The sequence below is a fragment of the Protopterus annectens genome, chromosome 4.part0 (assembly GCF_019279795.1).
Source record: "Protopterus annectens isolate FY-2018-M chromosome 4.part0, PAN1.0, whole genome shotgun sequence".
NCBI lineage: Eukaryota > Metazoa > Chordata > Ceratodontiformes > Protopteridae > Protopterus > Protopterus annectens.
Window position 1 is genome coordinate 130,031,616 of NC_056733.1, and position 14,685 is coordinate 130,046,300.

A 14,685-nucleotide genomic window follows, 5' to 3' on the forward strand; every position below is an offset into this window, starting at 1 on the left:
CATGATACATCTTACAAACTGTTGCAAGAAAGAAATGCTATGGTGGATGAAGTCACAATCGAATCTTTGGTGTTGACCATTCTGTCTCCCCCAGCCCACGGCCAAGGTGACCATGGATGCTTCTCTGTTAGGGTGGGGGGGGGGCATTTCCAGGGAAAGATGGTCCAAAGCACCTAGTCCCCTATGGAGACCAATTTGCACATAAATGTCCTGGAACTGAGGGCAGTTCTCTTAGCATTGCAAACGTTCCATACATCCCTACCTTCTGGGACCATTGCAATTCAGTCGGACAACATGTCAGTTGTCTGGTATATCAACAAGCAAGGCGGAACCGGGTCTTACCCCCTGTGTTGGGAAGCCATGAGGATTTGGCACTGGGCTATAGCTTCCAACTGCTTTCTTATAACAAATTACATTCCCAGGAGTTCCAACCTTATTGTGGACAATCTGAGCAGGAAATTCTTGATGCCTCATGAGTGGTCCCTCAATCCTGTAATAGCGGATTGGATTTTTCACCACTGGGGCAAGCCTTGCTGTGATCTGTTTGCTTCCCCCTAAACAACAAATGCAGAAGCTACTTTGCCCTGATCCCTCCTCAGGGGGAACCCGCGAGGGATGCTGTAATGCACGATTGGCTCCCGGGTCTACTTTATGCCTTTCCCCCGTTTCCCCTCATCCCATAATTCCTCCAGAAATCTCAAAGGTTGAGAAGCAAAGTGATCCTTATTGGCCCTGTCAAGTCCGGTTCCCGTTCCTATGGCCTCATCTGATTCATAACCCGTGGAGTCTGGATCATTCCCAAGGTCTGTTATCTCATCCTCAGGGCTGCCTGACATCTCATCTCCTGCTTGTGAAATTCTTCTGGTTTCACACAAACCTTCCACCAGAAAAGTTTATTCTAGTAAATGGGCTAGGTTCTCTGTTTGGGCCAAAGATCAGAACTTAGATTCTTCCTCTATGCCTATTCAAAAGATCCTACAATACCTGACAACTCTTCTATATGCAGGAGCCTCAACATCGACAATAACTCTACATTTAGCAGCTATCGCCAGTTTTCATAATGGATTTGCTAATTCTTCGATTATGTCACACCGCCTGTGCAAGACCTTTTTGAAAGGAGTATTACATGTTAAACCTCTGGTCAAGCATCAAATAGAACCCTGGGACTTGACCATGGTGTTTCAATCTCTCACAGGTCCTCCTTTTGAGCCTTCTGATTCATGTGATATAAAGTTTTTGTCATAGAAGACCCTACTTCTAGTAGCACTTAACTCAGCGAGAAGAGTATCTGAGCTGCAGGCCTCGAGTGTCAAGAGACCTTACTTTAACTTCCACAGGGATAGGGTGTCCCTTCGTACTGACCCTTCTTTCTTGTCCAAGGTAATTTCTGGATTTTCCATTAATCAGTCTATTGTCCTGCCAGTTTTCTTCCCTCAACATTCTAACAGAGGGGAGCACCTTTTGCACATCCTTGATATGCATCGGTAGCTTCGCTGTTATTTGGACAGGACTAAATCTTTCAGGAAAACAGATCAATTGTTTGTGGCCTTTGCAGGACCCAGATTGGGTAAACCTGTCTCCAAAGTGACTTTATCCTCCTGGCTTAGAAATGTCATTACCTTTATCTACCAACAGAATAAGCTATCCTTACCTTCTAGAATAAAGGCTCATTCTACCAGATCAATGGCTACTACTGTAGCTTTTCATTCCAGAGCCTCTGTGGATGATATCTGCACAGCAGCCACTTTGGCAAGACCTCATACCTTTATCTCTCATTACAAATTGGATTTGGCCTCCAGGGGATGAGCACCTTTTGGTTCCATGGTGCTCAGGAATATCATTCCTTAAGGCCACCCAGGACTCAAGTAGCCGGGGACTCGGTCCTAACAGTAAGGAATGAATAAAGATTTACATAAGATAAAGAAGTTATGTCTTATCATAACATTCCATCTGTGTTGTAGATCTTCATTCACTACTTCCCGTCCTCCTTCTCCCTGCCTGGACTCCTGGTGGACTTTAGGAACTCATGGTTAAGGGATTTGCTCAGACAGAGCCTCCTACTTTTTTCTCTTACTATCTCTATTATATAGGGGTAGGCAAACTCGATCTGGAGTAACTATGAGAGGGGCATTATGGGTATGTCTTAGCTGAGAGTTTTTGGCTGGCGCGAGCTTGGAAAAGGCCGTGTCGGTTCCGAGAACAGAACCGAAGTCCTAACAGTAATGAATGAATAAAGATCTACAACACAGATGGAACGTTATGGTAAGACATAACTTCTTTTTCACCCCATGGATCAATCCAGTGGCTCTCCTTGATAGAGGCACTGGGAATTAACGCCGGGCGGCACGATGCCAGGACACTTCTATGGGCTAGGCTTGTAAAGGCTCCAGGGATATTAGCCTAGTACACACCTATGAATAAGTACCATTCTGCTGCCATTAGTCAAGAGTGGAAGCAAGACACAGGTGACAAACATTGATATGCAAGTTAAAATGCTTGACATTTGCCTTAATAATGTCTGTATAGCAAGAATGATTTTAAAACTGATCATGTAACCTGTATTAGTAATTAAAAAATTCACTTATGCAGTTTTGTGTTGGAAATAGTGAGCAGAAAATGCTGTTATTCATCTATGATAGTGGAAAATTTTGTTTCAGAATTTTCTCTAGCCATAAGAGCACCAGCCACAAGGGGATTCTGCATTTTGAGATACTTTTTTCTTTCTTTGAGAGGGCTGAAAATTGAACATGCTGTGCAGATTACCAAAGACTGAGAGAGCAGTGCATTAGTATGTTTCACCCTGTCTGTTTTCTGGAAACATTTTCAAAAACAGTCTCACATTTTTAATCACAGTGAAAAAAATGTATATATCTGATGTCCTTTTCATTCTTCTTCAATATGTGGGTACCGGATCTGACCTCGGATCCATCTTGGTCACATACACTAGACCTTCATATCTAACTCTCAAGCTCCTCCCTGTACTCTTAATGCCCAGTCAGCTAATAATACCCCAGATCTCATTTGCCACCATCCTTGTCAAAGAGCTATATTTTGTTTCTTAAATTTAGTTGTGAGAAGAAAGTATTTTAAAAACTCTTCTAACTTCTCCTGTTATTCCTCCCTCTTTTAATTGTTGAGTTTTCAGGTTTTTCTACCGTTAGACCTTTTCTTTGTATGTTAAGTTGTCAATCTCGCCTTCATTCTTGCTGGATGGGTTCGACTCGGCCACTTACTAAAGCTCGAGAGCTTATTTTACCGGCTCGAGGCAACCCTATATCCCATGATGCTAGGCGATAACTCCCCAGATCTCATTTGCCGCTTTCGCTTGCGAGGTGCGTTTTTTTACCGGCTCCTGGTAAGTCTTATATATATATATATATATAGAGTTCAGTCACCCTTTTTGAGTTAATTTATAGTTATTTCTTTCAATAGTGAGTAACTACCCTTAACTTTATTACTTTTTTATATACCTTCCCTTTTTATCCCTTATATCCCACCCCACCCCCCCACTCATAGGTTAGGCCTTAAGCCTGCCCCTTTCCTAATTTTTCTTAGGGATCCTGTGAGTGTTTGGGTGTGTCAGTATCCCTATTAACATTTTATTGTTAATTTATAATTTTAGAGAGTGTGTGTGTGTTTTTTTGTTTCTGTTAATTTTGTGAACCCTCGACACTGTTATGTCGAAGGAACCTAAAGAAGCTAAGGTCTCAGGCTTTAAGAAGTGTGACTCGTGCTGTCAGAAAATGTCTCTGACAGACGGTCACACTTCTTGTGTTTACTGCCTGGGACCCCTGCACCTGCAGGACTCTTGTTCAGTATGTCATGCATTCAGTCCAAGAGTCCTGCAGGAGCGCAGGAATAAACTTATACTGAGGGGCTTGTTAAAGCCCGAGGACTCCCTGACTAGGTCTGCATCGGGGAGGCCCTCGAAACCTGCAAAAACGTCGGCTCCAAGTACTAAGCCTTCGGTTGCTGGCTCCTTGTCTGTGCCTAGATCGGCTCCGGCTGGAGCCGATCCCTTTAAGTCACAAGTTCCGGTCTCGGCACCACTCGGTGCCGATATCTCTGAGCCCATACTTTCGCTGTCGGCTCCGGCTGGAGGCGACGTGTCTTCGGCTCCGTTGGTTTCATCTAAGAAGAGGTCAAGATCCCCTTCATTGGAGTCCATCCATTTGGCTCCAAGGTCTCCCCTGCTCTCAGAGTGGAGCCATCGGAGCCGATCTTCTCGGTCGTCCAGACTTTCAGATCATGACCTTGAGAGAGTGGTAAGTAGGCTGTTAAAGTCTCAGGCATTGGCCCAGATGATCTCTAGCCCATCTCATCAGATGGTGGCTATTACGACTCCACCTATTTTTCCTCCTTCAACTCTCCCTCAGAGTTCGGAGCCGGAGCTCCTCGGAGCCGTGACCGTTGTGGCGTCGGAGCCGATACCTCCCCCTTTGGCTCCTTCGTCTTCCGCTCCGATCTCCTCTTTGATACCTTCATTGGAGGGATCCGGGCACCTGATCTCTCTCGTCGGCTCCGAGGGGGCGAGTGGTATCGGACCATTGTCCGACCCCGTTCTCCCTCTCGGAGCATCGGCGCTGGTGAGCTCAGCCCCAACATCGGCCTCGGAGCCTTCCCTGTCGGTGCGGCCTGGGGTTCCTACCTCTTTGGAGCGGGGGCCCTCTGGCCTTTCTGATAGGGGAGCCTTCGAGGTGATGAGGAGTGTACTAGCCCCAGGGCTTAGTCAATGATCAGCTCCATCAGCTCCTCCCACTACAGTGCCTGCTGATGTCTCTTCTCACTCTCTTGTTCCCGGACCCAGAGATCCAACACCTCAGGTTTCCCCACTGGGAATTTCTTCCTCTTCCGAGGCTTCTTCTGACCTGTCAGCAGAGCCTCCGCGTAAGAGGACATGTAAGAGGAAGCATGTGGACTCCCCTGAGTCTATTACATCTGACACCGACTTGGATGAGTCGGAGGGATCCCCAAAGTCCCCCTCTGAGGATGTCTCTTTCTCAGACATCCTAGAAATCCTGAAGCAGAAGGGGAATTGGTCTTCCCTTAATCCTTCCGAGGACGAGTCGGTGTACCTGGAGGCGTTTGGTTTTCGACCCTCCACCTCCTGGGTTTCTCCGCCTTTCGACCCCCTTATGGAAGTAGTGGCTCGGAAGGTGTGGTCGGCCCTGGATTCGGTGGAACCCACCCCTCGGAGGCCATCTAAATTCATTACAGCACCAGTTGACAAGCAATTCCTAACAAAAGGTGTACCGGCGGATGCCATGGTGGTGGCTGCAGCCACCAAGAAGGAACTAGCTGATCTTTCAGTACCTATCCAGCCTCCTAATAAGGATTCTAGGACCATGGATAGGTACGGTAAGCGGATGTTTTCTTCAGTGACCTTTGCTATGCGGTCGCTGAATTACCTGTGTCACTTCACTCGCCTTCAGAGAGATATTCTCAAAGAGTTGGGAGAAGTCTTACAGGATCCATCAGCTGCTGGGTCCCAGGATAAAATAAACTCACAACTTGGAACCCTGAACTCGATTGTTAACTGCTCCATGCGTCTGATTTCATATGCAGCCGATGGAACGAGTAGGGCCGCAGGCACAGGAGTGGCCTTAAGGCATCACGCCTGGATGCGGCTGTGTAATTTCGCGGACCCTTTCAAGGCATCCTTCACAAATTCCCGTTTTGATGGTTCGGCTTTGTTCGGACCTCAAGTGAAAGACACCTTGACCAGATGCGAGCAAGATGGCAAGACTCTTTCTGCCGTAGGAGTCAGTTTCTCCACCCCTTTAAGACCATACCCTAAGGGTCAGAAGGGTGGGAAAATGTGGTTCTGCAAATCTCAAGGAGTCACGTCTGATGCAAGAGGTCAGTTTACCCCCAGAGGCAGAGGGGGTAACAACAACAGATGCCGCCCTAGGGGCAGAGGGGGTCCGCAAATCCAGGGTAGCAGGGAGCCTCTCTCTGACAAACCCTTCCAGCATCCCTGAGATGTTGCCTGATTGTCCACCTTCAGAGGCAGTCGGGGGAAGATTGTCGCTGTACCCAATAGCCTGGCTTTCCCTTACTCAAGACAAATGGGTACAGTCAATCATATCCGAGGGTTACAAAATTCCCTTTATCCAAACCCCAATTCAGCAAAAGGGAACCCTTCCAGTCGTTCCACCCGGTCTAAGGGAACTAGCAGTATCAGAAATATCAAAACTGCTAGCAAAAAGAGCCATCCAGCCAGTCCCAGCAGACCAACTAGGATCCGGAATCTACTCAAGGTTCTTTTTGGTACCAAAAAAGACAGGGGACTGGAGACCAATATTAGATCTCAGCAAACTAAACAAGTTTGTAAAGAGAACAAGATTCTGGATGGTCACGCTACAGGCCATTCTGCCCTTTCTGGGCAAGGACAATTGGATGTGCTCTGTGGACCTTTAGGATGCATACTATCACATCAAAATTCACTGGCGCTCCAGAAGGTTTCTCCGCTTTCGGCTGGGGGCCAGTCACTATCAATTCAGAGCCCTGTCCTTTGGTCTCACTACAGCCCCCAGAGTGTTCACCAAATGTATGGCAGCAGTTACGGCTCACCTGAGACGGCAAGGATTCCAGGTGTTTCCATATCTAGATGACTGGCTCCTCACTGCCACCACCAGGCATCAACTTCTCCAAGCCAGAGCTTACACCATTCACATTTGCAGAGGGCTAGGAATCTCTATAAATTTCGAAAAGTCTGCCTTGTCGCCTTGTCAGTCTATTACCTTTATAGGCGCCAACTTGAACACCGTACAACTTTCAGCAAAGTTAACAGACCAAAGAGCCTTAGATATTCAAAACCATGTCCAGGTTCTTCTTCAGAGCGACAAAATTCAGGCCAGGTATGTCCTGAAAGTATTGGGTCTTATGGCGGCCACCATAACACTTCTTCCCCTTGCACGTTTTCACATGCGTCTTCTACAGTGGATGCTGTTCGCCCAATGGTCTTTTCAGCAACTCCCCATGCACCACAAGATCATGATAACTCAAACTTGCAAAAGTCATCTGTCCTGGTGGATATTGTCCCCTCAAATCCATCAGGGCAGACCCTTTGTTCCTCCTCCCCCGGTCGCCACTGTGACATCGGACGCCTCCCTGATCGGGTGGGGGGGGGGGGCATTTTCAGGGCAGGATGGTCCATGGCACTTGGCAACCTTTCGAGCTCCACCTGCACATAAATGTCCTAGAGATGAGAGCAGTGCTTTTAACGTTGCAAGCCCTCCACGACTCTCTTCCCCTATGAACTATTGCAATTCAAATGGACAATATGTCCGTAGTGTGGTATATCAACAAGCAAGGCGGAACCAAGTCCTATCCCCTGTGTCGAGAGGCACTCAGACTTTGGCAATGGGCGATCTCCTCTCAGTGGTTTCTGATAGCAACGCATATCCTCGGGAAGTCCAACTTCATAGCGGACAGGTTGAGCAGAGCCATACTCATGCCACATGAGTGGTCTCTCAAACAATCGGTAGCGGAAGAGATTTTTCAGACGTGGGGTCTTCCTTGCTGCGATCTTTTTGCTACATCCCAAAACAGCAAATGCCCCGACTTCTTCACCCTCTTCCCCCTTCCAGGCCATCCCCTCAGAGACGCTCTAGTCCAAGATTGGCCTTGGGGGCTTCTCTATGCCTTTCCACCTTTTCCTCTAATTCCACAAGTAATTCAGAAAGCAACCTCCTTGAGAGCCAAGTTGATTCTCATTGCCCCTTATTGGCCTCGACAGATATGGTTTCCGTTCCTACATCATTATCTTTTGGTACAGCCTTGGCATCTGGACCCAGCTCCAGATCTGTTGACCCATCAGTCGGGGCAGCTGCATCAATCCCTACATTCTCTCAACCTCACTGCTTGGTTGCTCCACTTCCGTCCTTAGCCAGGCTTCCCATGATTTCTAATCCCGTCCGGGATATCATAGTAGCTTCCCTTAAATCTTCCACCAGCAGGATTTACACTAGTAAATGGAAACGTTTCTCCTTCTGGGCAAAGGCAAGGAATATAGATCCTTTTACTGCCCCAATTCATTCGGTCTTAGACTTCCTAGCCGAAATTTTTAATTCAGGGTCTTCTGCCTCTACAGTAAAGGTTCAGTTGGCAGCCATATCGAATTTTCATACAGGCTTATCGGACCACAACATCATGTCCAATAAGCTTTGCAAAGCCTTCCTTAAAGGTGTATTTTTACTTAGGCCTCTGATCAAAGATCCTCCACCTCAGTGGGATCTTAATTTAGTCTTAACATCCTTAATTTCCCCCCCCTTTGAACCTGCGGTCTCCTGTTCATTGAAATTTCTTTCCTGGAAGACACTTTTCCTAGTCACCATTACTTCTGCTAGGAGAGTATCAGATCTTCACGCCCTCTGCATTCGTCCTCCCTACTTAATCTTCCATAAAGACAGAGTTTCTCTAAGGACTAATCCATCCTTCTTACCCAAGGTGGCTTCGCAGACAAATTTAAATCAATCAATTGATCTCCCAGTTTTTTTCCCAAACTATACTAATAGAGCGGAGCAAAAGCTACATTATCTAGATGTTCACCGCCAGCTCCGATACTATTTGGATAGAACCAAACAAATAAGGAAGTCTGATCAACTGTTTTTATCGTACGCAGAAAATAAGAAAGGCCTTCCTGTTTCCAAGGTAACCCTATCTAGGTGGCTGTCTTCTGTGATTACATCTATTTATCAACTCAGAGGCAGGGAATTAACTTCTAAGCCAAAAGCCCATTCAACTAGAGCACTAGCTACATCTACAGCTTTTCAATGTAGACTACCAATAGACACTATCTGTGCGGCAGCCACATGGGCTTCTCCTCATACCTTTGTTTCGCATTACAAATTGGACATGGCCTCCAGGGACAGAGCAACATTTGGTTCCACCATTCTTAAGAGTCTATTCCAATGAGCCACCCAGGATGAAGGTGCTAGGGACACGGTCCCATCCAGCAAGAATGAAGGTGAGATTGACAACTTAACATTGAGAAGTTATGTACCTACCATAACATTCCATGTTAGTTGTCTTCTCTCACCTTCTTTCTTGCATCCCACCCACCATCCCCCTAGCCTGGAGAGACCGAGAAGATCTTCCCTTCCTTGAAGGGTCCTTGTATTCCTTTGTTCACTATCTAGGTATCCTAGGATATATATAGTGTACATAATTATCTTTGGAGGTTTTTATCCCTCTTCCTCCTCCTTCCAGTTGGAGGATTTTGTTTTATTGGCCTATGCTAGGTTTTTTCAGCTTCCAAACGAGATCTGGGGAGTTATCGCCTAGCATCATGGGATATAGGGTTGCCTCGAGCCGGTAAAATAAGCTCTTGAGCTTTAGTAAGTGGCCGAGTCGGAGCCGAGGATCGGCTCCGAACCCATCCAGCAAGAAAGAAGGTGAGAGAAGACAACTAACATGGAACGTTATGGTAGGTACATAATTTCTCATTTTCTACCATCTGGTAGTTTTCTCTGCCATACCATTGCTGGTACTAATCCTTCCATCTTTCTGTTTTCTTCTACCCTTTAGAGGGTATTCTGTCTTCCACTGCTGGTAGTTTGCTAATCTTTCTTTATTGTTGCCTTCTTTTTCAAGCTATGGCTGAGAAACCAACTGGCTTAAAAAAGTGCAGTTCCTGTGGGCACTCAATTCCTAATTCGTCTACAGTGTAGGAGTAGCACACATTAACATCAACTGTTCTATTTGTGCTGCCTTTAATTCTATAGCACTTTCAGACAGGTGAAATAAGTTAGTCCTGAAGGGAATGCTGCCTTTGGATCCTAAAAGGAAGCACTCAGATCCAAAAATCTTGAATTCGACTATTATACTGTCAAAGTCTCCTCAAACCGGCTCACCCGAGTTCACTGTTGAACCAGTGTCTCCTCAACTCCATTCCCCATTTCTCCAAACAAAGCTGAGGAGAGAGTCTAGGCCACAGTCAACAACCTTAACCATCATGTCCTCCAGAAGTCTTCTGAGGCCAATGTGGATAGGATGAGGAGGAAATTCCTCAGAGCTCAGATTCAGATGGGGGTTATTCTGGCTTCATCTCCCATCAGAAATGCCAGCCTTACATCCATTTCTCATGTAGTGATCTCTCCTTTTCCAATCCATCCCACTGTTTTGGAGCCCTCAGATCTGAGAGCCCTAGGAGTGTTGGTGTCGGATCTAACGATGGCTAGGTCTTCAACTCTGACTGCCTCCCTGACTGGTTCCGCTCCTATTCCCTTGGATCAGGATGAGTCTCAGAGCCAAAGTGTCGGCGCCAGATCCCAGGGGCTGGATTCCATTCAGAATTTATCAGAGCTGTCCTTTTGCCTTGGAGCTTTGGCACTGGATAGCTCCGGTCTGACTTTATAGAGCTCTGGTTGAACGCAAATAATAAATTGATTCTAAAAGGACTTCTTCCATATGCATTCAGTGATGCATTTTCTGGAGCTTCCCCCTCTGATAAACAAAAAAAGGGCAAGTTGACATCTTCTAGCCCTTCCTCTTCTTCATCAAAAACATCTTAAAAATCAAAGAAGAGTCTTTTGTCGGCTCCGACTTCTCCATTGGATCTGTCAATTAAAACCCAAGCTTTCGGATCCTACAACCTCCTCAGATCTGAAATTAAGGACAAAGAAGCAAATGGATCCATTCGCTTCCTCGGATCCAACTTTGGACAAGACTAGATCAGACATCGATGGATTTGACTTCAAGCCTACCTACTTTACCAGGGACCTAATACTCACCATCACTTGACCCAGTTACATTAAGAATGCCGTCTCCCTTTTTGGAAAGACAAAAGTCACCTTCTCTGATATCTACCCATTCTTCTAGGAGGTTGACCAAAGAGGACCTGGAGAGACTGATGAGAAAGATTCTCTGGGTGTAGAATATGTCAGGGGTTTTCTCTACTCTTACCCTTTCAGGTCAGGAGTTCTGTACATCAATTACCCCTCCTTTACATCCTCCTCTGACTTCTTTCAAAGCTTCAGAGATCTTTTGTTGTTCATTGTAAACTAGATTTGACTTATAGAAGCAAACCTGACCCACCAGCTACAGCTTTAGTTGATCCCCCTGCTCCTAAACACTTAGATCTGATGTCCTTTTCATTCATTTCTCAAAGAATGGGTTCAGCCCCCACCCTCAGATCTGACTTGGCCACTTTCTCTAGATTTCTAGGATCCAACTCTCAAGCACCTCCGTTAGCCCTATTGCCACTCACCACTATATTACCTCAGATCTCATTTACTGCTCTTCAATAACAGATGGGATTGAGATTTCTCAAGCTCCTAGTTGGGTTTAGTGAGTGAATATATTTATATTTCTTTTTTGTTTCTCCCTTTTTTTGTTAGATAATAGTTTATAGTATCTCCCTTACCCCCTGCTAAATTTTTCTAAACCTTTTCTATTACTGATTTTAAGGTAATCTTAACTATCATTGTTGATAGTTCTTTTCCTTCTTTTATCTTGACTTAAGGTAATTCTTTGCATACCATTGTTGGTACTGAGGCCTTCCTTTTTTCCTCCCTTTCTCTGTAAAAAAAATTGTCTTTTTGTGAGTATGCTTTGTTCTTCTATTTTGCAGTATAGCTGATAAGCCTACTGGTTTCAAAACATACACTTCCTGCAGACATAAGATCACCAACTCTGGTGCCCACAAATATTGCATATATTGTGTAATCCCGGCACAACTGGACACCTCTTGCTCCATTTGTGCAGCCTTTAATGCTAGGACCACAGTGACAGAAGAAACAAATTAATTCCGAAAGACCTCTTACTGGCCTCTGCTGCTTCTGATGGTACTTCTTCAGGGGCTCAAACCCCCTTTCGAAAAAATCTAAGGAGACCAGGGAGCAGCAAAAATGCTCCCCTGAATGGTCTCCTCAATCTGCACCTTCTTCTGAGCCTCCCAAGAAGGTTTCTAAGAGCTTGGATCCAAAGTCTTCAGATCTATCTTCTACCATTGCCAAATCTCCTCAGCTCCATACTGCAAGATTCTCACCGGACCCAGTATCCCTGAAGTTGAGGTCTCCCTTTCTCCAAGAGACACCCAAAATGTCATCCAGGCCAACATCCCCTTCTTCCACTGTTAGGTCCTCTAAACATCTTCCTGAGTCAGAGGTAGAAAGCATGATGAGAAAATTCCTCAAACTGCAGATTCAGATGGGGGTCCCATTGGCTCCATATCCCATCAGATCCATGAGCCTTAAACCTGCTTTCCAGCCTGTGGTTGCTCTTTTTCCAATCTGACCTGCCGTTTTGGAGCCCTTGGATCTGGGATCCCAAAGAGTTGAACTATCAAATGTGAAGATTCTTCTGTCTTCCACTCCAGTGACTTCCCTGATAGGCTGCTAGCCCCTTGGAGCATGATGTTTCCCGGAGCCGAAGCATCAGTGTCAGATCAGAGGGCAGACTTTGACTACGAAGCTTTCAGAGCCATCACTTCCTCTCAGACCTTTGGCTTTGGACAGCTTGGCTCTGACTTCTCCCTTAGAGTGGAGGGTCAGGGAGGGCCTGAGATCATCTGCATTGAGAGTCTCAGCTCTGATTGGATTGTCCTCAGCTTCTCCTGGTCCTTCCAGCTTCAAGGTGGTGGACAGGGTTTTCTCTCACTCCAATGCATTTTCAAATTTTGTGCCTTTGGATCCATTCCCTGTTCCTTCGTCGGATCCTGTGTCTGAGTCTACTCATTCTACACCTCAGGGACAGCCAGCCCATCTGATCTTCCAAGCAGTTCCCACCAGGGATCTCCCTGCTTCTTCTGACACCTCTGCATAATATCCCACTGATGAGGTTCCTTGGAAGAGGTTATGGGAAAAGAGGCAGTTAAAGTCCCCGCAAGAATCCCTCACAGAAGACACCAGTTTTGATGAAGGGAGATGGTCCCCTAGATCTCCACCTGAAAATGACTTGTTTGGAGACATCTTAGAGATCCTTCGCCAGAAAGGTGGTTGGTCTTCCCAAACCCCTTTCCAGGAGGAATCAATGTTCTTAAACTCTGGACCAAATATGGCTTGGGTTACCCCACTTACCGATGAACTTATAGACCTTGTCTCCTGCAGAGCATGGAAGGAACCAGACTCCATAGAACAGATCCCCAAACATCTAGACAGAAAACACTGCACCAAGAGAGCAGACTGTCCCTCTGAACTCTTATCAGCTACCCAGTCATCCTTTAACTCAGTGGAAACATGGCTCTCAAACAACCAACTCATCCTCAACCCTAAAATAAAAACTCCTACTCTTCCTCCCTAAAACAGCCAACCACATTAAGACCTCTTTTAATATCCAGTCACTTAACAATACCTCTACTGTATTTGAATCTAGCTCAAAACCCCTCAGTATCACAATTAATGATCAACTAAAATATGATCTCCACATAAATAATTGTATCAGGAAAACTCACCTTAAATTAGGTCTACTAAATAGAAAGAAAAAATTTCTCACTCAGGAAGCTAGAATTGCCCTCACTCATGCTTACCTTCTTCCCTGCTTAACATATCGCTCACAAGTCCTTACTAAACTTAACTCCTCTCTCCTTACTAGACTTGAGACTACATACCACAAAGTAGCTAGATTTGCAGCTCAACAATCCTATAGATCTCACCACTGTCTCTTTCTAAGATATTTAAGCTGGCTTGAGCTGCCTCACCTCCTCCTTCTCTCTTAGCTTCAAGCCATACAGTCAATTCTTTACCAGCCATCTTTCTATCCAGCCTTACACTCTGTCATCTCCCTCTGTGCTCCTTCAAGAAACCTCCACAGCTCTTCCCAAGACCTCTTAAAAATCTATAAGTCCAAATCTAAAGCAGGGTGTAACTTATATAGCTACCACCCCTCTATTGAATGGAACACACTTCCCTTTGAAATGCGAACATACACACACACATCCCAAACAATTTAAACTAACTCTAAAAGAATATTTCAAAGGGCAATGGATCTCCCAGTGCTTAAACCCACCTTGATAACTCTGTTACACTCTGCTAATCTATGTATTCCTCTCTCTCTTATACTTTACTGTATCCTGTATGATTTGATTGCAAAAAAAAAAAAAACACTTTACTCCTATGTTGCTTTGTTATATTAACTACTACTTTTAAAATTGCTGTGGTTGTAATCTAGCTGCTTTGCCATTTTCTACATATATAATATTTGTATGATGACTACATGTAATCTGTATACTCTTAAAAATGCTGCTGTTGTCATCTAGCTGATTGTCATATTCTACTTCTATAATATCTGTATAATGACTAAATGTGATATGTATTTACTGGAGCTTTTCTCCCCGGGCCTCTGCTGAAAAAGTGCTTCAGCTCAGACATTCCTGGTCAACAAATATAAAATAAATAAATAAATAAATCCCTGTAGATGCCATGGTGGTTGAACAGAGATCCTCTATCCATCCCCCTAATAGGGAGTCTAGGGCATTGGACAGGTTTGCGAAGTGAATGTATGCATCAGTGACCTTTGTCTTATGGTCGCTGAATTATCTGGCACATTTGACTAGGTTATAGAGGGACTTAGTCAAGGGACTCTCTAACTCTACCTTTAGATCCATGTCCACAGAGGAACAGAAGTCCTTTTCCTCATGACTGGCCACCCTACAATCCATTACTAACATGTCCATGAGGTTAATCTCACACACAACTGAAGGTTCCTCGTGGGCTGACATTTCAGGTTTAACCATTAGGAGAC

At 45.3% G+C, this 14,685-nt stretch overlaps 1 protein-coding gene across 1 annotated transcript in view; it reads left to right on the forward strand.

Moving 5' to 3' along the window:
- The window catches only part of LOC122800226 (dynein axonemal heavy chain 17-like), a 17,083,451-nt gene that overhangs the window by 7,128,880 nt on the left and 9,939,886 nt on the right, over nucleotides 1-14,685 (forward strand). The gene's annotated exons all lie outside the window — the stretch shown is intronic.